General features: G+C 42.2%; 2 long non-coding RNA genes across 2 annotated transcripts; one reads left to right on the top strand and one right to left on the bottom strand.

Moving 5' to 3' along the window:
- Nucleotides 1-1,340: 1,340 nt before the first annotated feature.
- On the bottom strand, nt 1,341-7,133 carry LOC115374395 (uncharacterized). Its single transcript, XR_003929614.1, has 3 exons — nt 7,101-7,133; nt 6,926-7,025; nt 1,341-1,404 (listed from the first exon to the last, which is right to left on the bottom strand). It is a non-coding gene; the product is annotated as an uncharacterized LOC115374395 (long non-coding RNA).
- Nucleotides 7,134-10,166: 3,033 nt separating this feature from the next.
- On the top strand, nt 10,167-24,168 carry LOC115373993 (uncharacterized). The gene is made up of 3 exons (XR_003929584.1): nt 10,167-10,254; nt 13,151-13,156; nt 24,157-24,168. It is a non-coding gene; the product is annotated as an uncharacterized LOC115373993 (long non-coding RNA).
- Nucleotides 24,169-24,836: the final 668 nt, after the last annotated feature.

Raw genomic sequence — 24,836 nt, 5'->3', positions numbered from 1 at the left:
AGCATTAGAAGGGGCTGGATTATCTCTTGATGTTTATCTGCGATGATATTTTGATTTCCCTTCCTTAATTATGGAGATGAGGTTTAACAAACCCTCCTGACAGGCTGCACTCAGACGCACGCCGCCGCGGCTCGAAAGCAACGCACAAACCGGCGTCTGTCAAACCTCAACAGCCACATCGAGCTGATACCGGCCTTTTATTGAATATTAGATACAAGTGAGTCATGATATATGATATAATATAATATGATAGCAATGGCATTTTATTTTTGCAAAACTTTTTTGAGTCTTCAATTTTCTACGTATGTCAGTTCTGTTTTGAAAAAAGCCACTAATACCAAAATATCTGGGTTAAAGTGATACCAATATCTTTTGATTAGAGCTTCCAATAAGCTATATTTTGTCCCAATTTGATCATTTTCATGCAAAAACTTTTGCACAATCAGTGTTTTATTGTCATCCTGTCATCTGAAACAGCCATTAGACCGTCATGGGACAGTAAAACCCAGACGAATTACATTTTATTAGGGATAACAGCTCTTTAAAGCAGGATATTTACATTTTTGAATTACTGTGATCAAGAAAAAACATTATTGAGCAATCCAATGAAGAAAGAAAATGCACAAAGAAAAAAAAATTTTAAAGATTTTTTTTTTTTTGTGGTGGCTGTCAGGGAGGAACCTAATTCATACAGGAAGTGGACGACTGCTATTGGCTGAAATATAATCCAGCCGTCCAGCCATACTGTGGATTTCAGTGGAGAGTTTTAAGATCTTGAACACTGGCACAAAATATCGGCAACGCGCGGTGTTTGTCCAAACCCCGAATCGTGTCGAACCCTGACCCCGTGTCTGTCCCTCCGTCTCCGGGTGTCACGCCGTCGTCCCTGGCACGCCGCACGTCTCTTCACCTTCCACAATGTCGTTTGATCTCTGCTACGCTGTCACCGCCGCGGATCAGCCTCACGACAGACCCTGTAGCCACAGCCACCCAGCGAGGTGGCCAACCATCTGTCACCGGGCCCGGAGACCTTCGGCGGCAAAGGGCCCAACCCCCACCCTCCCCTGCCTCACCCCCTATCCCACCCCCCTCTAACCCGCCCAGCCCCCCTCCCTGGGCCCATTAGCTCTCCCTAATGCAGCCGCTGTAGCTCTGAAGGGCCCCTAACAGGCACAAAATGGACTGCTACTTATCCTACTTAATTCCCAAATGAGTTCTCTTTAGCGTATACATAATTCATTTCTTCAAGTCACTTACGGGCGCCTTTCACCCGTTTAGCAAATACACTCTTTTTTTTTTTTTTTTTTTTTTTGAATAATCATTTTTCAGGTGTGCAAATCTGATCGCAGTTGTTGCAGTAAACCTCACGGAGGGATTAATCCTGGCGGGACAAAAGAGGGGTCTCTGTGAGGTGGAGAGGTAATGAAAGAGAGAGGGAGAGAGAGAGAGAGAGAGAGAAAAACAGATGAGTCTGGATTTCAGAGTCATGTAATGTGATTTAAATAGCGGGTGAGAACCTTGCAGAGCCGAAAAGTATACTAATGTAGTCAGATGAAGATAGATATTACAGGGGTAAATTTAGACCACCTCACATTCATAATACCTAATGCTCTTTAAATAGGCTTAAGAGGAGGACTCGAAATAGGCTCCCGAGAATTAATTATTATCAGTAGATTTCTTCTTGCTTTAGTTTCCACAGGCGTATTAATTCTCGGTGAATATGTGGCAGCCATGTCAAATCTACTAAATAATGCACTTGTTACAATACACCTTAATTTCTTTAAGACCTAAATTCATGGGATATTCGCCGGTTAAATTGAATGCAGGTGGTAATGTTTTAGTCATATCTCTCCTAAAGTTATTCTACTCCTCCACACAAGTTCAACCTTGCAGATTAATGTTAATAAAGATGGGAAATTTGCAGTCAGGAGGCTGCGGCAGCAAAGCAGGACTCCCCAAACATTTGACAGTCAAAAGCCCGACTGAGAAAAAGTAAAAATGTACACGGCTTGACACTATAGCAGTGGATTTTGGGGGTCTAAGAGGAGGCCAACAAGCCATCAAGTAATTAGAGCTGCAATTTCCTTGCATGACTCAAAAAAAATCATATTGCACTGGTTTGAACAGAAATTGGATCCTGCAAAAGTAATCGAAAGCTAAGATTTTTCAGTTCTAAAAATTCAGCACATCTGCCACTCGGCCTCAGCTCGGCCTCTCTATGGTCAAGTCAGTGCACATACACACGAGAACAAGCAATCGATTGTCAACATACAGAAGACATTCACAGTGCCTAAAAATACCAGAAAAAAATAAACCCTGCTGGGGAAAACAGTCATATTTAAGGCTCTATCATCTCAAAATAGATGTTATAAATAGGCGCAGCAGAGATATCTCTGGCTATCGCAAAACTTGCAAAACACACACAGGACAAGAACGCGCTTCTTCTCGTGAACCGCGCGACGAACAAAGACGTAGTGTGATGGCGCCAATGGCACTCGTCCAGGATGCTCGGCGAGCCGCATGACGTAAAGCCATGTAAATATACCACATTTCAGAACCTGCGAGCGCGGAGACAAAGGCTGAATGAGCGGGGCCGCGGCAGCAAGTTGACCATTACGGAACCGCTCATGTGAGGATAAATTCTGCTCTGGACCCCCGTCGTCTTGTTTTGGCAACAGAGGGCAGGGGGACCGAGCGCCGAGCCAGGACAATATGTTTTTTCAAATGCCCCTCAGCCAATATTTATTTAGCTACAAGCTGGCATGTCTGAGGAGCCCTGCTCAGCCAAGACGACCACACAACCGTGATTTTCTTGATGTTACAAACATCAGGCTCCAATATGCCGCTTGAGTTTGACCCCTCTAATGCCCCATATGTCATGAATGTCATTTCTATATGCGACAACTGCTGTTAAGCCACAATTGATGGTGCATTAAATCAGCAAGTATAGAGTAGTGCTGATAGAAAAACCAAATAGACAATTTTGTTATTTATCAGGAAAACAGAAGGGAAATGTTGTTTCCTCTACGAAAAAAATTGGTTGATTTCCAATTCTGGCACAGTTTCAAAGGCAAATACTGGGCGGCAGTAATTCAATATAGTTACACAGTAATGCAGTAATAATTTTGGTAGTCTGATGTAGATTGCAAATGATGAAGAGTGAGGACTCAGATAATAACAGAGCTCTGTGTACTGTAGCATCGTTGCAGAGTGTGTGTGTGTGTGAGGGGGGGTGCTATAGAGAGAGAGAGAGAGAGGGCTCTTTATTTATTTATTTCTAGCTTTAAAAACAGATGGTTCCTTATGTGCCGAACGGAAGTGTCTGTTAACTCAGTTGGCTCACTATTGGTGGCTGCTGGCCAATGACAACAACGGGATCGGGGAGTGTGAGCAACAGTGCAGTTTGCTTTCTTCAGATGCTCCGCGAACAGAAGGATGGCAGCCTGCAGATACTGTTGCACGGCCACCCGTGCCTGGCAGTGCCAACGCCGGCGCCGGGCACCCGTGTAGCACCTACACTACAGCAGCCACTTCGCTTCGCTGCTGCAAGTGCAGGAAACAGGATGAGTGGAGGCCACGAGCACGGGGTTAGGGTTAGGCTGGGTGCTAAATATCCTAAATAAACTAAAACTGCGGGGAGGTGGTGCAGCGTGTTTTGGAGGTTATGGTTCAGGATGTCATCTCCAGCTCTTTGGCACAGTGTGGTGGCCCTCACATTAGTTTGTGGCAGCCACTGTAGAGGTCCCTTCTCCTTCATTTACCCTGCATCTATAGGAAATTTTCTTTAAATTGCAGAGGACACATAAATTTGAAAATGTCCTGTCCTATTTGTGTCTTCCGCTATTCATCCACACTGGGCCATTTTTGGAAAAGTTTCCCCATCCTCACTGACTCAACACACACAAAAACAGTGACATCTTCTCTGTTTACCCATGACCTATGCGGTGTTTCTGCCTTTTACTGAAGTGTTACCACAGCTGTAGCTTGAACGTGAACACGTGAAGCATCAGCAGGATCAAAATTGAAACACAAAATGGACAAAAGCAGCCGGATTTCTTTCTCTGGACACACAATGAAGCTGAACGTATTCAAAATGAGCACAAGTCATTTTGGATGAGTGTGATCACACGGCATTCATATCTATTCGTGTTTTAGAAATCCTCCATTTTCCCCGTTCACACTACAATGCCATTTAGCATGGAAGTAGTATTCAAAAATATCTATTTGTGGTGGTCCAGTATGTAAACATGGATGCATGGAGGGCCATAATGGAGAAAAAAAGTTACTTTCAGGGTTATCTGGCTTGATGTAGACGTGATGTCGCCATAGAGGGGAGGCAGTTTGTTGTTGAATACTAAGAAGCTCAAAGTAACACAAATTCTCTCTCTCTCTCTTTAGTCATCAGAGCGTTTCTTAAAACTATTGACAAGACATTCGAAAAGAGAGCAAAACCTGCTTTTTTTCAACAGTTCATCTCAGGGCCACTGTAACCCCTGAGGCCAATCCTACAAAACAAAATGTTTGGATTGAAGCTGCAAATACTTGAGATTTTGTGCAGTTCAGTTCAAACTGACTAAAGAATTGAGTGTATACCCCTGAACCCCCAAACCTCTGAAACAGCATTAAGACTATTATGGAGCAGAAAACCTATCCATTAAAACCCAGAATGATTATATTTCTAGATGGGTTCGCTGCTCTTTAATGCAAAGTGCTGCTGATTTTACTGGTTAAATCATATCTTCATTGCAGCTGTACCAGCGATCAGCACCACTGACAGGGCTGTATCCAATTTTTACTGAAAGGCCATACATTTTGGAGAACAAATCCATCTAATCTGAACCTTTGGGACATAATCACGTCAATACATTTTCAAAAGCACGAGAAGTTCGAACAGTTAACGTCTTGGTTGTTTACCATGAGCCGTTTGGCATGCATCCAGCGGTCCTATGGCCCGGTAAAGCCAATCTCTCACCCTGGCTGTGAAGTCATTAAAACAAACAGTGGCGCAGACTGAGCAGCAACTGTCATAATGCACATAATGCAGACAATATAGGAATTTTATACGTAATTGCAATGTTTTTCCCCTTTCTAGTGTGATAATCAGGATAATCAAATTACTCATGCACACTATATGTCTTCACACCAAGAGATCTGGGACATAATCAACGTATATGAAATTTGTCTAATTAACCAAGTGATTAATCAGAATGCTAATGAGACCATATTTATACACTGCTTGTGTATCTGGTTTAAAGGCCTTGCAAGAAATGAGATCGAGTCAGAACGCGGGGACAGTTGCTGTGCTAAAAAGATGCATCAAATGTCTGGCAATATGTTCCTCCACACTGAGGGGGAAAAAAAAAAAAAAAAAAAAAAAAACACAGACACATAATCTCTCTCCTTCTCTCCCATCCATATGGTTGCATTTGTAGTACATCTGTCTCAGCATGCAGTATACAGTTACCAACCTATATTTCCAGTTGTATTCACACCTCACGATGCCATGTGCAAAGTGAAAATTAAAGGCAGAAGGATTGTGTGATGAGATTAATTAGATGGAGGCCAAGTGAAGTCACACTCCTCGTGGCAAACACGCTGCAACCCTCAATTACTCACAGTGAACAAAGCAATTAAAAGGTCTGTCCTATGGAGTTACCTGCGACTGGATTGGGAGCTGTCTATAGCGAAAACCCCCAGGGGCCTAAGGAGCTCCGCCAGCCCGGTCCACAGGTAGGTAATTACTATTGATCAACTGGCATTAGAGCATGTGAAACGACATCGTTATTTTGGCCAGCGCTCTATTTTAGGTGTCTCCTCCGCCAGTCGTGTTGTTGTAGTAGCTGATGGTCTTGTGGAAGGGAGGGCAGATTCAATAAGTGCTTTTTTTAAAATAGATTTATAGATAGATAGATAGATGGATCGATCGTGTCTACCCGACATAGTGACATACAACCGCGCGGATCACAATGAACACTGTGCCCTCCCATACAAATCAAAACAAATACACATAAAAAATTCTATGACCCCATATGCAGTTCAGAAGTCTGAAGGAAAGATGATGCACATGTCTGCGTCTGCGTTTCCTCCCGTATACAGTGGATAAATCAAGAGGGATATTGCTCAAATCCATATCCACATATTGCACATACCGGTGTGACAGGTAAAGAAGCACGGGAATAAAAGTTGTTGTGGGTTCGGCGTCAAAGGGATGTTTTTCTTCTCTTCACATTTTTTTTTTTTTTTTTTTTTTTCCAGAAGCCATTATTTAGCACAAACTGGAAGGTGTTGTGGTTCCTTCTCACCTCAAAGTTTTTTGTCTTTTCTGAGGCTTTGTAATCAGTGGTTGTTTGTATTTTTTTTAAGAGAAAGAAGTGGGAATCAAGAGCTACAATTGGGAATAATTTCTCTCAGAAATCCCATTTGGCCACATGCAAACACTAACAACATTGAAATTCTGAAAACGGTCGAGCGTCGATTAAATTTGGGATTTTTAATTTTTATTTTTTTTTTTTTACCTTTATAACCTTTATTTACCCGGGGTAGTTTGCTTGGGACACTCATCAATTCTACTGGTAAATTACATGTTAATGCTGCTTTGTTGCCATGTGATTCTAAAAGGTCCTCACCTACTGTAAATCAACATTTGGCAATTTTGCACTGCCCTCTTTACAGTTTAACTATTTGAAGGTGTCCTTTTTATACCAATAAATGATGACTATACAACAGATATATAACAGATTAGTATAATTACTGCAACCTGTGGTCTCAGCCTTGATGTTGCATTTTAACTTGAGTGTCACCAGGGAGGGAGGGAGATGGCTTCCTGACACAAAATAGGCAAACTAAACACTTTTCCATCAACAGAAACATTAATTCCAGGTCCATTATTCGAGGTTATTCTAGTTTAATCTTTATGATAGCTTACCTTCTCTGAATGCAACTGTTTTCAGCTCTTATGTTTCTTCCTGCTCTCAAAATAAACAGTGACATCTGGTAGGGGGAACGGGGCTGGAGTAACTTCCTCGCTGCAAAAAGAAGCAACAGGGTTCATGTGAAATGTGATCTTAATTTCGAGGAACACAATATGTTAAATGCGACACCTTGTAAAAAGTCTTCAGCGGCTTATTTTGCACTCTTTGTGAGAAAACACAAACAGCTCCCTCTCAAAAACTCGAGGCCAGACACAAGCAGCTTCATCCTTGATGCAGTAAACAAAAACTGGAGGTCGTCCACTGACAGTGAACGGCTGACAGCCCCTGGAAGTGTCTCTTGGTAAGATCATCAGGAGAGTTTTAGGTGACCTTGGCAGGGCTGCGTCCAGAAAGGCACACATTTCTGCTTCCAGTCCGTTCTGTAAAGTCGGATTTCCACCCAAATTACCCACCAGATTTAGCTCCAGGACTACTTTTAAAGAAATTTGTCATGAGGAGACATGCTGGTGGACCCAAGACACTTGAGCATGTTGGCTTGAAGTGAATAATATTTAATGACAACTGGAGCAAGGCAATGCAGGAACTAGAGAACAGCATGAGGGATACAGTCAAACACCACGAGCCGACAAAGAACTGGACTCAGAGCAGAATTTAGATACAAAGCACAGTGATTGGCAAAGTGGACACACCTGGAGAAGAGCAGGGACACAAGACTGGAGGGAGCAGAGGATTGGCTGAAGCAGCACAATGAGGACGGGCAGCACAAGTGCAGGGTTAATGAAATGATGCAGGACAGGCGCGGGGCAGTGCTAGTTTTGGCACCTGATTTTGATTTAATCTTGTGACTGAAATGCATATTAGTCGCATCTTTGTCATTGGAATTATTCTCAGTTTTAGTCGATGAAAGTATTAGTCTCATTATAGTCAAGTGCATTTTTGTGATTTTTAAAATGAAATCAGCACAGTGATGTTTTGTCAAGCACACACAGATAATTTTAGATGGTCTTCAGCCTGAACTCCATGCATTTTATGATCCAGTGTGAAGAGCACGGGAACAGGAGTCGCATTGACTGTTGCTTTACTGCAAACCAACAAACTAAACTTTCTATGTGTAGCCGTTGTGGCTGGATTTATTTAGCTGCTTTGCACGGAACACTGCAAAATGCAAATACAGTGACTTTAATGCTGACCAATGATGACGACAACACGGCCGTCAAACAGCAGCACAGGGTGGCTCTTATGTTCCTGTTGTGCGTTGTGTTTTATTTCCTGCAGTATTATCAGTAAAGTGTGTCCATAGATCTACTATTTCCCTCCAACTAAGCCAGTGAGCTTGAGTCTGTTTGGATTACAGCGCTGGGGAAAAGGCAAACTGTGTACCTGTGTGGCTGTGGCTCCGCCCTCATTCAACCAATTCAACCAATGACACACACTGCAGGGTTATATTGAGGGATGCTCAAGAGAGGGGATTTTTACACGTCTGACAATCGACTGATAACATTTTTGTCCTGTCGTTGTTATTATCTATGACCTATTTTAAGCTCGTCATCATCACTGACAAACATTTTTTGTCATTATCTTCATTGACGAAATGAACACTGGCATGGGGATAAAAAAAAAAAAAAAGATGACCAGACCATGGAAGAACAATAGGGACGACAAAGGAGCACAAAAGACGGAGATTCAAGAAACACAAGGAAATAGAGGGAAACAGGGAAATAGGAAATACAAGAAATATACAGTGGTCCCTCGTTTATCGCGGGAGTTACGTTCTAAAAATAACCCGCAATAGGCGAAATCTGCGAAGTAGTCAGCTTTATTTTTTACAATTATTCTAGATGTTTTAAGGCTGTAAAACCCCTCACTACACACTTTATACACTTTTCTCAGACAGGCATTAACATTTTCTCACTTTTCTCTCTTGTTTAAACTCTCAAAGTTCAAACCTTCGTAGAAAAATAAGTCCAGTATTATAGAATGAACGCATTCTGTACTGTACAGGAGACACGGCACGGAGGAGATTGATTGACAATGGTCTACAGTCCCTTAGCCAATCAGGACGCAGAACACAATGCGCTGTAAAAAAAAAAAAAAAAAAAAAAAAAAAAACATGCAAAATTGCACTAAAAAAAATGCGAAACTGCGAGGCCGTGAAAGGCGAACCGCGTTATAGCGAGGGGCAACTGTAACTCTGAAATATGAGTAAGAACACAAAAAGATCAACACACGAATCAAAAGAAAACAAGAGTCCATAAGGAAAACACAAAAGTGCAAACAATTTCACCCAAAAGTGTGAAACACCGAATCATAATATCATTTAGAGGTTCCTTCAGCCTGCAGACTCTCAAAGATTAGGCAAGTTATGAAGACGTGACGGCTGTTTTACACGTCATTTTTCACATTTGTGAAGCATCAGGATATTTAACCTCGTTGACAGGTTACACCAGCCTCTGACACTTTTTACAGTTTTTTGTTTCAAGCAGCAAGCGGCTCTCCTACGTGCTGCCTCTTCCAGCCGCTGCTGCTGTGGAGTAGCCACCATGAGAAGACAGTTGTCCCGTCATGTCCTGCTCATCGCCCCAGGAGAGCAGAAGTCTGCTACGCGGGCGGTAAGTGGTCGGTAAGCAGTCAGTAAGCGGTCGGTGACGGGGGTCTTGTGCGGCAGATTCCTGTACTTTTAGAGAGGACTACTGCCAGAGCAGGGACATTTTGGGGGGTAAAAAATATCCACAAGTTTTTCCTTTGTTCAGACAAAAATACAAGATAGAGCTGTTCATACCTGCTTGACAGTTTCGACTGTGGCGCCAGTCTTCCTCAGAAGCGTCATCTGACGTGTTGCTGACGTGTCATTTATCAGCTGATCGGCCCGACAGACCTGTCAGAGTCTGTCGGGCCGACCACGCCCCCTTCTCCCTGGATGGTTCTTGGAGTACTGAATCCCAGGTGTGCGAGAGGGTGTATGCCCCCTCGTCCCGGTTGATGGTGTCCCTTGCCCGCTTCCTAATTTCGATGGCCTCCTTTATCCACCGTTTAAATTTGTTGGCCTCAGATGTTATTATCTTTCCCTTGTCCCAGTCCATAATGTGGTTATTCCTCCTGCAGTGGTCTGTGATGGCTGATTTTAGGTTTTCTTGCTCTGTTTTGTCCTTCTGTGTTCGTGTGAATCGTCCTGCTGTCTCCCTTTCACATTCTTTTTTGTGTTCTTTCTTTCTGGTGCTGAACGCTCTTCCCGTTTCCCCGATGTATGTTTTTCTGCATGATTTACACGGTATTTCGTATATGACGTTGCATTTGTTGTCCGGTGCTATTTTGTCTTTCGGGTGTACCAACAGCTGGCGGAGTTTTGTATGTGGTTTTACTGCTGTGTATATGTGGTGTTTTTTCATGGCCTGTTGTATTGCTTCTGTTATCCCCCGGATGTAAGGTATGGTTACGGTGTCTTTGGTTTTGTCGTCGGTCTTTTTTGTTTCCCTTTTCTCTCTTTCTGCCCCTCTTCTCGGTTCTTCACCTGTTGTTGTCCTTTGTTTATGGCCCATCTGGGATATTGGCTGAGTCTGAGTGCTTGCTGTATGTGTTTCTCCTCCTCCTGTCTGTCTGTATCTTCGGTAATGATTGTGGCCCGTTCGTAAAGTGTTCTAACTACGGAAAGTTTGTGCGCTGTGGGGTGCTCCGAACTCCAGAGGAGGTACTGGTCAGTGTGTGTGGGTTTTCTGTATACCGTGATTTTGATGCTGCCGTCTTCTTTGTGGTGGATTTTTATGTCTAGGAAAGGTATGGTCCGGTCTATTTCCTCTTCGTGTGTGAATTTTATGTTTCCGGTGCTGTCCATGGTATTGAGGTGGTCTGTGAGTTCTTTTGTGTGTCCGGTTTTTATTTTTTCCAGGATGTCATCAACGTATCTCCTCCATAGTGTGGGTTTACAGTGGGTGGGTGCTGTGTGGATGGCTTTGATCTCCAGGTCCTCCATGAAAAAACCGCTCATTATTGCAGATAGTGGGTCTCCCATTGCGAATCCTTCTGTCTGTCTATAGCATGTGTTCTTGAACTGAAAATATGTGGATTTGGCAACGAACTTTAAAAGTGTGTGGATGTCATCAACGGTCAGGTTTGTGCGCTTTTTGAGGGTCCGGTCTTCCTTTAGTCGTTCCTTTACAATGTGTAAAGTGACGTCAACAGGTGTTTTGGTGAAAAGTGACACGACATCATGTGATATGAGTATTTCATCTTTCTGTACCGTTATGTTGTTGAGATCTTGTGCCAGTTGTTTTGAGTTCTTGCAGTGATGTTCTGTTTTTCCGAGGAGTGGCTTGATGATTTCTACCAGGGCTTTGGAGAGATTATATGTGACTGACCCGATGCTGTCAACTATGGGGTGCAGTGGGGTGTCCTTTTTGTGGATTTTTGGTGTGCCTTAAATCCGGGGGGTGACATTAGCTGTGGGTATCAGGTGGTCGTATGCCTCTTGTGTTATTTTTTTGGTTTCCAGTAGTGGTTTCAGTAGTGTTTTCAGCGTCCTTTTCTTATCTTCCGTGGGGTCTTTTTTCAGTATTTATATGTGTCTCTGTCCGCCAGCATAGCTCCCATCTTTTGCTCATATGCTTCTGTGTCCATTACGACTGTGGTTCTGCCTTTGTTGGCGGGTAGGATAGTGATTGTTTTGTCTTGCCTGAGTGACATGATTTCTTTTTCCTCTTCCTTCGTGATGTTACTCTGGGGAAGTTTGGCTGATTTTAGTATGCCTGCTACCGCGTTACGCAGTTCTGCTTTTTTCCCTTGGTCTTGTATTTTATGGCATGCAAGTTCTGTGGCTAGAATGTATTCTTCTTTTGGTATTTTTGAGGGTGTGATGGCGAAGTTTAGGCCTCTTGTTAAGACTGTTTTTTCTGTTTCTGTTAAGGTGCGTTTTGACAAGTTGCATACCCATTTGTCGCTTGTTTTTATGTGTGTTGGCCCCCTTCTGTGTTTCCTTCCCATTAGTTTATTGAGTTTTTTGATATGACGTTGTTTTGTCTTTTCGAATTCCTGTTCATGCGTGTGTTTTAGGTGTGTGTTTATTTCTTCCTCCATTTCCTTCTCCATTTTGTATTGGTTCTTGAAGGCGTCCATTTTCTCTTTTACTTGTGAGTTGATGTTTTCAATTTTATTTGCTGTAGTCCTTATCCGCTCTCTGATGAGAGCCCTCTTGGCTTTGTTGATGATGTTTTCTGCGTTTTTGGTCGGGATTGGGCTCTTTATGTTGAGGCTTGCCGGCGTTATGTCCTCGTCTTTGCATCGGAGGTTGAACTTTAGGTGGTTCCTTTGGCGAGCTTGCGTCTTTTCCAGTTTCTCCAATCGGCGGAGAGTTTTGACTCCGTCTTGTCCAAAACTTCCATGTATCCAATTGATTAAGTTCATTTTGTCTCTCATTGACATATACACAAGTTTTTCCTTTGTTCAGACAAAAACGTGTCATTTATCAGATAAATGACACGTAAGCAACACGTCAGATGACGCTTCTGAGGAAGACTGGCGCCACAGTCGAAACTGTCAAGCAGGTATGAACAGCTCTATCTTGTATTTTTGTCTGAACAAAGGAAAAACTTGTGTATATGTCAATGAGAGACAAAATGAACTTAATCAATTGGGTAAAAAATATCCCTGGAGCTTCATCTAGACCCTCGTCCCTGCGGTGGAAAATCCTCAAAAGGTGCCCAGTTCCTGTGGAAAGTTCCTATAGTTGAAACTGTGGTGCGAGGGCTTTTATGATTGAATGAAAAGACAATTTCTCCTATTTCATGTTCAATGAAAACTTTATTTTTCAGGTAGTAATATTAGTGTGTTAATCTCCTCATAAATCAGTCTTGTTAAATAGACTGACACTGGACTGATATTGAAATTTTATCAAATATTTGACACAGAACTGTGGTCCATCATTGATCTCATGGAACTTAGTCAACAGCATCCTGTCTAAAGATGCTGCTGATCCTAAACAAATGTCATCACTCGAGCTTTTAATGGGGAGTTTTGGTATCATGTGATTATTTAAACACTGTTTCAGAGGCTTTTCCACCCTCAAAAGAATATAATTCTTGGGGTGACACTGAATTCTTGTAAATTTTTGTGGCATGAAAATGGTCACACTTTAAAATATCCACGCCTTAGAATCCCAAACATACAACTATCTAAGTAATTTTAAGAAGTGTTTTTAAACCATCGTTTCCCATCAGCTATTAGGGAAGTCACAAGTCTTGCTGAGACGCCTTATGTGAGAGACTCCAACAGATGCGGCTGGTTACCGTGATGTATGACACAGTATAGCTGAACGCAGTGGTGGGAACAAGTACTCACATCCTTTACGTAAGTAAAAGCACCAATACCATGATCGAAAAATACAGTAACAGAGAAAATTCTGCATTCAAAAAGTTACAACAATAAACACATAGAAGATTATAAGTAAAATGTTAAGTCGAGGAAAATAAAAGTAGTCATGGAGAGAGATGGTTCCTCTTAAAGTGTTAAATAATTGATGCATGAAAGGTGGCTAGAATCAAATAATAAAAATGTGGAATAAGTCATTTAGCAGTGAGTTGGTCAGACTTATAGAACCAAACATTTTGTGCTTATCCCATGCTTTTTGTCAAGTGAATATAGTGAATCTTTAACCTGTAAGATTTTTTTTTTTTTTTTTTTTTTTTTAATGTTGTGGCTCTAACTGTAACAATGCATCACACTGGATATTTTGCATGGAAAAGTTTATTCTGTGAAGTAACTAGTAACTACAGCCCTCAGATGAATGCAGTGCAGTGGGGAGATTTAGTGTCCATTAGTGCAGTCAAGTATCTCAAAATGTAAGTAGTCGTGGAAAGTGCCGGTATCTTAAAAATTGTGCTTAAGATCACAAATGCTGTAGCGCTGAATGGACTTCTTGTGTCTGATCTGCTGGAGTTCACCAGACTTGTGTGTGCAGGGCAGCCACTGTGCCTCATGTTAACTGTATAAGCTGCTAATCCCTGAGCACACTCACTGGTGCTGCATGCACAGCCCTACACACACACACACACACACACACACACACACACACACACACACGCCCACACACTTGATTGATTTAGACTGATCTCCCTGCTGTCATCCCATCACTCCTCCACCGCCGTGTTGAGCACAGAGCCAGACCAAGTCACCACCGGATCGCGTTGATGATGTTTACTTCGTTTGACTCGTTGGCAGAGCTTTTCTCTCAGTCACACTCCCTCTCGTTTCTCTCTCTCTCTCTCCCATTTTCTCTCTTACACTCTCCTCGTTTTACTCTCTCTCTCTCTCTCTCTCTCTCTCTCACTGCCTCACTTTCCTCACTTTGCTGCTTTTTCTCTCTCCTGGAGCTATTCTTAGCTGGGAGCTGTGTGCAGTGACTGTCTCTCGCTCACAAACAGAAAACCTTGAGGGAAGAGTGATTAGAATACAGGTTTTTACCTCAAAGCGGTGATTTTTTTTTTTTTTTTTTAAGAGTCTCTAGAAGTCCATCCAAAAGTGCCTGTGCTCCAGGTCCTTGGAGGCCTTTCAAAGTTTAATGTGCTGTAATTGAGATTGTAACAGAAGATCCAAGAGTCTTCCAAGAAATGATCCCGCAGCACCAAACAGACCGTCATTTTAGTCTTGACTTAACAAGATGTCTTCTTCAAATGTTTCTCCAAATTGGCTTCTTTTTATTTCTCAAAAGTGCTGTTTGCTTTTATCCCCAGTTATCCTGCTTGAGTCTTTCTCAAACGTGACATTATTTCCTTTTTTTTTTTTTTTTTTTTGTATAACTTTTGGTTAAAAAACACTCTGTTCAGCATTTTCTCGAATATCTGAACAATGACTTTTTACACACTGCGCAATATCTTCCCCTTAACAAGTCATTTTGTCTCATATTCAGTGTTAAAGTCTTGTTTTTCTGGGGGAAAAAGAAGTGAAAGAAGTGGGGGGAAAAAAATCTCTGGAGGGAGAATATAATCACACTTGTTTCCAACGCTAATCGACTTGTTTCCAACAAGTTTTCTTGCACCAAGTGTCATTTTCTGATGCTGGTGTGTTGGTCTGCCTTATTCTGCTTTATTTCAACATATTTAGAAAAAACTCCTAAAACAGGTTGATTCGCAGCGAGAGCAAGGATGATTATCTCACCCCACTGGCAGATTTTTAAGAAAAACAACATTTTAACACTGAACATGACACTAAGTTACTTATTAAGCGAGCCATTTTTGCAGTGGATTCATAGGAAAATATTGCAAATGGATGGAAAAGCTCCCATAGCCGCCCTGAGAATCAACATACATTAGAACGAGGCCGTGTCCCTGAACATGCCAAAGCTAGAAAACATTTATCCTGACCTCTTTCCTGGGTAACGTCAACACATCAATCAGGGATTAGAAATTAATTTCTTGAATATCAGATTGACTCAGAAACAATCTTGCTGCTCTGTGTCTGCTCTGCTGCTGTGGACGCCGCTAACAAAATAAAACCCTGCCGGGAAAAAAACAGGCCCAACTTCAGCAATACTTGGCTTAATTCTCATTGAAGCCGCAAATTGACATGCCTCCCTTATGATCTTGACGTATTATTAAGATTTAATGGTGGAATTATGATCATTAAAACAACATGACTGATACGGGGGGCAGATGATGAGCTATTCATTTAACCTACTCTTCCTGTAATAATATTGAAACAGACAGTCTGCCAGTTATTAGATCATAATTAGCTGGTGCAATCTGTACGGAATCCGAGGAAATGACGCCAAGTTAGCGGCGCGGCGGAGCTCGCTCTCTGCTTTGCCCGTAATGCTCGTCTGAGAGAGACAAGCAGACGTCGGCAGACTCTGTTGTTTGCAAAACAGCCTCTTTCAGCTGGACCCGGAACAAACGCTTTCCACCAAGGCACAGAAAACCTCCACTGTGGCGGCTGACGGAACAGCACTGGAGAAAAAAAATCCACCAGTTTCATATTCAGTGTGATTTTTTTATTTCCCTCTGTCTGCCTTTCTTTTCAAACAAATGAGAAAATCTGCCAGTGGGATGAAATAATCCCGTTTGTTTCCATAACAATTTTCCGCAACTTTCATGAATTGATGCTTTATTCTGCCTGGTTCCAACATATTTCTACTTGTTCCCAGAAACATAAATGAAAGCGCCTTGGAAACAAGTGGGATTGTCTCATCCCACTGGTAGATTTTTACATTTGCTTTAACCCCTTCGACTCCGCCGGTCCCATCGGTGTCTTCACTCAAACCCACAGAGCTTCATCTTAAATTGTAATGGAGATGCCGAAGTTTCCAAAAAAACCAAATATGTCCTGCTGAATTACAGGAAAATGAGGATGAAATGATGCACAAGACAGATATTCTCTGTTTGATGTAACGGGGCAGCATCAAGTGTAATGTTGCATCAGTGGAGCGATGCAACCAGCAGATTCTGAGTATACTTGTAATATTATGGATGGTTTTTTTCTAACTTTAGAAGTATTTAAGGGGAAATTTAAGGGGAAACTGGAGTTCAGGGGGTCAAGAAAAACAAGATTATGAGGCCAAATGACTTTGCAAAAACTCAAAATCTTACGAAGATTATTTGTCTTATTTCAAGTCAAAAATGTCTTATTTCTAGTCAAAATATCTCATTACACTTAAAATAAGACATGATCACCTCAGAAGTAACGTGTTTTTAGACAACTGTCTCTTGTTTCAAGTGAAAATTTGCTTGAAACAAGTGAAAATTTGCTTGTTTCATTGGCAAAATTTGTTTCTTGTTTCTAGCTAATTTTCACTTATTTCAAGTGAATTTTCACTTTTTCCACTGGCAAATTTTGCCAATGAAACAAGCAAATTTTCACTTGTTTCAAGTGAATTTTCACTTGAAACAAGTGAAAATTGTCTAAAAACAAGTTACTTCTGAGGTGATCATGTCTTATTTTAAGTGTAATGAGATATTTTGACCAGAAAAAAGACATTTTTGACTTGAAATAAAACAAATAATCTTGGTAAGATTTTGCGTTTTTGCAGTGAATTCTTGTGGTGGAGATTTTTGTAATGAAACCATACGGTATGTATGAGGAGGAGCACGAGTCCATGTTTGGGCCAGTTTGAGTCAGGAGAAATGTACTGAACCAGATGGTTGCTAAGCAAAACATAACTGGCCCGAGTGCTTTATTGTGATGGCGCTGCCACCCACGCATCAGGCCTTGTTTTGATCGACTTCGCTTGTGTGTCGCTGTTTTTTTCTTTCCGCCGCGACTCGAAGCAAAGGTCAAGTGAGGGTTGCAGTGACCGCCCAGCTTGGTGCCACTTTTTCATCCATTTTCCTCCTTTTTTTTCCCACTCTCACTCCCTCTCCCTCTCTCTCTCTCCCCCTGCACACAAACACACCAAGCTCTGTGCTTTTCATGCATGGCTGCCTAACACACCCTGGCTCTCTGATTTCCATACATGTTGGGTGTACGCTAATGTGTGTGTGTGTGTGTGTGTGCCTCTATATCAACTGTGCCAGTTTAGCAATGAGAAATCTGCACCCTCAGCTGTTTTCCCCTCACACACCAGAGAGAGAGAGAGAGAGAGCACTACACTACGGGTGCCCCTCTCTCCCAGTTCCTCCCTCAGGCATTTCTCCAGGTAGCGTTCGCCAAAGTCGTCCTATTAATAAGCAACATATTTGATTTTCAATGTGAAACGCATTGTCTCGGGCCCCAAAACGGCGTGATATCTGCGGCAGAGACATGAGACGTATGTTCGGGGCTGAATTATTCAGGGGAGTCGGAGAGTGTGGGAGAGGTGTCACACCACCCTGGGGTGTCCAACATGCCTTGGGTGGGTGAGAAAGCGGAGCTGAGAATGTGGAGCTCACCGACACATAAGCCCCAGGCGAGCAGGGAGCTGAGCATGCCAAGTCTTGCAATTAGATTTCATTTTCCTTGTCACAACATGAATTGTGGAGATTTACCACCTACAACCCACTGAAGCTGCACCCATCCCGCAAACAGCTCATAAATTAGGACTGTTTCACAAAACAACCCTTATAGAAGTGCCATGAGAGAAATCTTGAAGGCAAAATCCCCCCTAAAGCATCGCAACACTTTAACAAAAACAGCTACTGGTCTTGGATTTGTTGCGTCCAGTCACCACAGTGGAGTTGAACAGGAGAAAAGTTTTCCACAATGTAAATGAACCCAGGGTTAGGGTGTTGGGGTTAATCCAGAATGCAATGCAGCAACAACATATAAAGGACCCCGCTCTTCCACTTTTCTCAGCTAGTGACGCTGGTACGGTCCCTCTCTTTCTCCCGCTACACAGAAAACAAACAGCTGGAGGCGGTTCAGGTAAGTCCTCTGGAGGATGTCAGAAGAAATCGCTAACTGATCCTGAAGCGGGAGGCTGAGGGCAAGTGGGTACACCAAAAAAAAAGGAAACAACAACACTTCATCACAGAGTAAGTCATGGAACCCATTGCTGCTGCATAACAGCCTCAGAGTCTCCAAGGGGGGGATTATCATTAAGCTCTGTTGGCATAGAATTAGTGTTATGTGAGGACTGAGGTAATGAAAGAATTACCCTGCCAATCTCTGTGTTTTGTGAGGGGCTTTTGCTCCGGCTTGGGATATTTTCTGAATAATTTCTGACGACCAAATTGTAGTTCAAGATTTTGCAATTTGTCACTTGTTGATTTAACGAAGTGAAACTTGAAGTTTGCACCAAAAAAATATGGCCAGTCTTCCTCAAAAGACTGCACTTCTGTGTCCAGTTTTCATGACAAGATGGAAAAGGTTTTTGCAAAACCAAAAACATGTTTTTTTTTTTTTAAATGAACAAGACTGATTAGCAATGAATTCATTTAGCTATGGGACTTTTGTGTTCACCAAAATATAATAATATACGGTAATTTGCACTATGCATGAACAGAAATGGCAAATCATTACCGGTCTCGTCTGTTACCAGGTGTGCTCAGGTCGTGTTAATCCTGCACCGACTCTGACTTTTCACTCTCTCTGTGTTTATCTGTGCAACGCCACTTTCCAGAGGAAGTGTGTGTGTAGGCTGTGGAGACTTCAGAGAGAGCATGTCGACAAGTCGGAAAGTTGAGAGACTATTTGCAGACATAACAACAACATCAGATGGGAGCCTGCTGCTCGGGCCCATTGCTGCCCTTGGTTGGGTGTCATTGTTAGGGAGTGGTGAGCGGCGGTGACTGTGTCCTGTGCTGATTACAGTACTGATGGGCCTCCGTTTGTCACTGCTCTTGCTAGCTCCAGCGCTGAGCAGCAGGGTTCCCTGATTACTTAATTGCTTGTAAGAGCTCATTAAAGCTTCCTATCCATCATAAGTCGTATGGCGAGTATCAATTTCAGAGAGAGAGAGAGAGAGAGACGGAGAGAGAAACAGACCGAGAGAGTGGGAGAGATGCTACTCTGATGATGAGCAATTAGTGATGTGAAACTACTCTGAATTGTTGTAGTTTTATTTCTTCAGGAAAATATGTGGAATTCATCACATGGATGGATGCTGCTGTGTAACCAAATTATTCCTGATTTCTTTCTCATACATGTACAAAAGTTGAAAAGAGAAGTTGTTTTTTATAGCATGCAATGCATGCATCAGTGTGTGAATCCCAGAAGCCAAATAAAAATGTTCAAAAAAATCACCAAAAGTGGAATTGATCCTCATCTTTACTCTCTGTCAGGTACCTCTAAATCTCCAGCTCATATCACTGAATCAGATATCTCTCACTTCCCTGCATTTCTCAGTTCAAACATCCCTGTATCGAAACTCTCTTTCAGTACCTGAGGCGCAGTGGCTTCCCAGCTAAAGGGTCATTTTCATGGTTTACATGATGTTTGATGTCGTCTCGATAGCTTGTGGACATGTGCCATAGTTTTTATGCTGCTATCCCAAAAGGGGGAAAAAAAAAAGGAAAACATTCAATAATTTGGACCCACAGCATAGAAGAGCTTTACAAGATACTCACAATCTTACCAGGTGCAAAATTAGAATTGGATGCTGTTCATATTAATTGGTGATCATTTGCAAAGCGGGTGGAAAAAACGTCTTTTGCCAAGAGCAAGTCTTACAAGCCCCCAGCTGGGGTTGTCAGGGGCAGGCTTGTTGGCATTGTGGCAGCATATGTTTGGTGCCAAGAACACCATTGATTTGCATTTCTTTTATATGAATTTTACAAAGCAGAAATGCTCTTTTGTGTAGAAATGATCCCAAAAGTGAGTGTTGCAATTAATCACAAGTGAAATTTATCGGCTGATGAAAAGCCATAATTCTACTTGCAATCTTTTTTTTTTTTTTTTTTTTTAAGAAAAAGTGGCAGCATCTGCACTGCACTTGCACTCGCTTTTTGATGAATGTGCCTTTAAAGCCGTGCAGTTTGGCTCCATTTAAAACTGTCTTGAAGGAAGAAAAACAGCAGTGTGATCTTTGAGATATTGCAAATGCCATAAGTCATGAAAATAGCTCCTCTGTCTCAAAAACAAGCACTGCATAATGTCGCGAAGTGACGCAAACTTGAAGAAGTGCTTTCACGATCGAAATGAAATGACATCTAAACCTTTGTGACACGAGCCAATGCTTATTAAATAAGGTTTTGAAACTTGTCTAGAATTGTTTAGATATCATGAGATGGAAAAGCAAATAACGCGCAGCGCTCAACAACCTGGATACAAAAAGCTCACAGTTCCTTCAGTCATTTGACTAAAATCTGCTGTGAATTCATATTTATTTGATGCACCTACCGCACATCATCGGGACCTATTGGGACATCTAATTGATCCAATTAAGCAATTAATTCTTTGGTAGGATTAGAGACGATCAGCCTTGTATGTGTAGAGACATAAGACTGGCCCTGCCAAGAGATGGACAAGCTCCAGGTTTTCGCTTCATCTCCAAGATGGCTCCAGATGGGTTGGGGGCTTGAGACTCATCCATGGCCAACTTGTCCAAACCTCACACTGGGATTAGCCCACAGTATCAGGGACCCACTGTCCTTAAACAATGTTCGACAGCCTATTGGAAGATCTCCTCTTTAGTCGTGGGCAATGATCAACTGCTTTCCTCTTCACATGCTGCACTTAAAAAGCAAGATGATTCATATTTTTAGTTGTCATCAGTCAAGTGATCCGTTGTTTTTGTTTGTTTTTGACACTGTATGATAATGCTTTCATGTTTTTGGGACAATTTCAGTGTAGTTGTCCCATGTGGGGTGAACTGAGCTGCATTTTTTTACTCCCGCAGAAGCAGAAACACTGATGCAGGGATGCTGAAAACTTACTGAGAGTTTCATACGTGCCACAAGGGCATCACCACGTCACAGAGGCGACAGATTAATGAAGAAGACTGAGGTGTTTGGAAAAGTGCTCAATGTTTGTGACGCCTCAGAAAGAGTAAACTGTTGGTCCAACAAACTTTCCCAGCCTGCAAGCCTGCTTCGTGTCCTCCAAGAGATCCCCAGTGATCAATATTAAAGAGGGGAAGGACAGAGCTCCACCAAGGGCTCCGTGGATAAAACTGCACCCCTCCCCACTGGAGCGACTCGCTGAAAGCCTTGAGTTATATTCCTGTAATTAGCTAAGTATCTATACCGGCTCTCTCAGAGCTCCTGCACGGCTCCCTGTCGGCTTCCCATGCTCATCCCTGTAGATAGAAGATGCAATCAGAAAAACACCAACACGGGAGGGAAAAAAAAAAAAAAAAAATCAACGCATCAAAAAACAAACTTTGAACAATGACCCTACTTCTCGTCTCCAACTTTTTCCCCTTACACCTAGCTTTTTTTTTTTCTGCCACGAGTATAAGGGGCAGAAGCGATGCATCCCTTTTTTCCTCTTCCAAGGATAATGATTTACAAAATGCCTCTCATCAAAGAATTCATTAACAACGAACGTTAATTAAAAAATAAATGAGTAAACATCAATATCAAATCTCAGCACTGTGGAAGGGAATACATTATGCAGAGTAATGATGTTTGAAAGGGGCTTTAGCACCTCTGTGGGACTCTTTTAAACCCCTTACCTCTTAGGCAGTTGCTTATTTTGCAACCCTTTGTTGTTTAACAACAAAGAGAATGGGCTCTCATAATGTTATATTAATCAGCGGATTAATATTTCAATTTGATTTGCTTTATAGTTGAGGTGCTGTTGGCATTTCCATTTTCCCTCCATATGTGCAGCGATGTTAAGTGGTATCATTACCATTTTCTACCTGGGGGTTCGGGGAGATAACAGGCACCAGTGATAGCTCTATTCTGGGGAGGGAGAGGGAGGTTTTTGGGGGGCGCTCATGCATTTTTAAAGGGCGTGTTTGGTGTGCCTTCACATCCATTATTCTCCAATGCTGCATGCAAACAGCTGAGTCACAGCCTTTCTGCTCGCCACAGGACAACAAAAAACAATAACGCCCTCAAATTCAGAACTGAGCCCGACACAAAGCCGTCCGCAGATATGTGGCCAAAAGCAATTAGAGTCGCACTCGAAAATGAGTTTGACAACCATTGTCTCTGAAGACGGTGCTGTCAATTTTGGAGATGAGGACAAATATTGTATTTTTAAATTTAACGTGACACAGCGGTGGGACCCTGGATGAGCCATGATCCTGTTTGTGGCTTTCAATCGCGTGTTCACATTAAGCACAAACAGAGCGGTTTGGCTGAACTCTGCGGCGTTGATTACTTTCGTTTGGTTCATTTGGGCAAGTGGCGGCTGCAAATAATTGCACAGAGATGCCTGAAATTGCAGGTTTCAGTTTTCCTCCAAGTAAACCAAGTAAACTGCAGCACTGTTTGTTAGGAGAGAGAAGACAGACTTAACCAGCTACAGGAAACAACCACCCAAACTCAAGGACTTATGGGTATGAGCAGATACTGACGTTTGATAGGCAGCACTAAGACAGCTCAGCGAGACATTATGCAGTGTGGCCTGATCATCATAGCTTTTTTTTTTTAAAGTATGAACACCAACAAGGAGAAAAGACGGCAAAGACTGCAGACAAATCCAAAATGTTTGGCTTAAGTTTCTGTCGTGGCCGATAAAATGTCTAACCTGATGACAAGTGATTATAAAAAAACAAAAACAAATGTATCTATGCAGCAAAGTAGACTTTTCTACTGTGGTTCTAAATAAAATCAAATAAAACAAACCGCCATCGATTTTTATGCAAAAATGGTAAGAGTTGTGCACCGACCAAACTCAGAACCCATTGGTGATTGTCTGATGATGATTTAGCCTCTGGTGCTGATGGACAAATGTTCAGGTTTTCTAGTGTAGCTGCAGCCATTTCCATTGCTTTTAATTGTTTCTCCGCACAGTACACAAACATCAGGACATTTTGTAGATGTTTTATGCCAATGCATCCCAACTCTTTCGCTCCCATACCGACTGTTTACCTTCATAAAATCAATCATAAATATAAACAGCGACTACTCAGGCTACAGTGGAAACATAAACTAGCACAATTCAGACACGAAAATCTTGTCCCTAACCTACAGATTCTATATATTTATATATATATATATATATATATATATATATATATTTATAGAGTCTGTTTACAGAGATTATGTGTTGACATGCTAACTAGCTGTCGACATGCTTACCGATATGCTCGCTCGCGTTCAGCATCACAGCTGCTGCTGTTTGTTCAGCTTCGGCGATCTCATGCTCCATCGTACATTTGTCTGATTGGACGAGTTTGCCAGTGATGGACGGATGGTTGGTCCAAAATCCTGCTCTTTATTTTTCAACCCTGCCTCCTAAAAATTACATTCCCAGGCAGCTAAACTGCATTCTTAATTGTGTTTAAGGGTAAATGTATTTTGTCGCGGAAATATGTTTCTAATCAACATATCTTGCGCATCATGTTGGGAGGCATTTTAGCCAGTTTCATTACCTTAGCCACTAGGTTAGGTTTAGGCTAGGTTTAGGCATTAAAACACATGGTTATGGTAAATATAACAATTGCAAAAGAGACACCACCAATTGTTCTGTGTTACAAACAAAAACACACTTCCCTCGGCACGTAACTGAGAATGCAGTTTAGTGGTATGAGAGTGAGATTTTTAGGAGGCAGGACTCTTTTTTTTTTTTTTTTTTTTTTTTTTTAATCGGCTGTTGCTGCTGCCTCATGCCAAATCATTTCAATCCAGCCGTGGCTTAAGGTGGACGAACGAAATCAGAGTACGCCTGTATGTGGCTAGATCAAGGATTTCCTCCAAAAACACAAGGCGCCCAGGAACAGAAAGCGACTGCAGTAACGTCGCCCTCTGCTGCCGAAACCACGCCCGGTGCGCTCAGCCTCAACTTTGTGCGACTCTTCAGTCTGCAGTCCCACATCCATCTAATCACATCCTATCAGCGGCTCACATCTTAAGGAAAACAGACGAGCAATTAGGCCATGGATCATTTGTCATAAACACCATTCACTGCCATGCAAATGCATCATAATTGCCCAGCAGACCTTGAGTGACAAGTCATTAGATGATTGTTCACGACGGTTGATTACAACATGACAGGCGTATCTCACTGGATACATAACTAAGGTAAACTGTTGACGGCATTTTAAGAGGCCGCCGCTCGTCGCATCCAGATCATCAGCGGTGACAGGAGAGTGGCAAACAACGCCAGCCACATGAGGTGACAGAGATGCTGGACGGCTGTTTTGGTCAGATTTGGAGGTCGTGCGAAACTTATAACTGTTTCTCAATCAGAGGTTTGAGACCCCGACACTGGTTTGTGAGACTGCATTATGGAAATGTGTCCAAAAAAATCTGATTACTGGCACCAACAACATCTTATCTGACCTTTCCTGCAATTCTAAGTCGTAAAAACGGCCAAATTTTCTTTATTTTGGGGACATCTTTGCTGTTCAAGTGCTCATTGCTGTTGGTGCTGAACTTCCCACAGTCACTAAAT

The sequence above is a fragment of the Myripristis murdjan genome, chromosome 16 (genome assembly GCF_902150065.1).
Source record: "Myripristis murdjan chromosome 16, fMyrMur1.1, whole genome shotgun sequence".
Lineage (NCBI taxonomy): Eukaryota > Metazoa > Chordata > Actinopteri > Holocentriformes > Holocentridae > Myripristis > Myripristis murdjan.
Note: the sequence above shows the minus strand (reverse complement) of the source record. Positions and strands in the feature narration are given on the sequence as shown.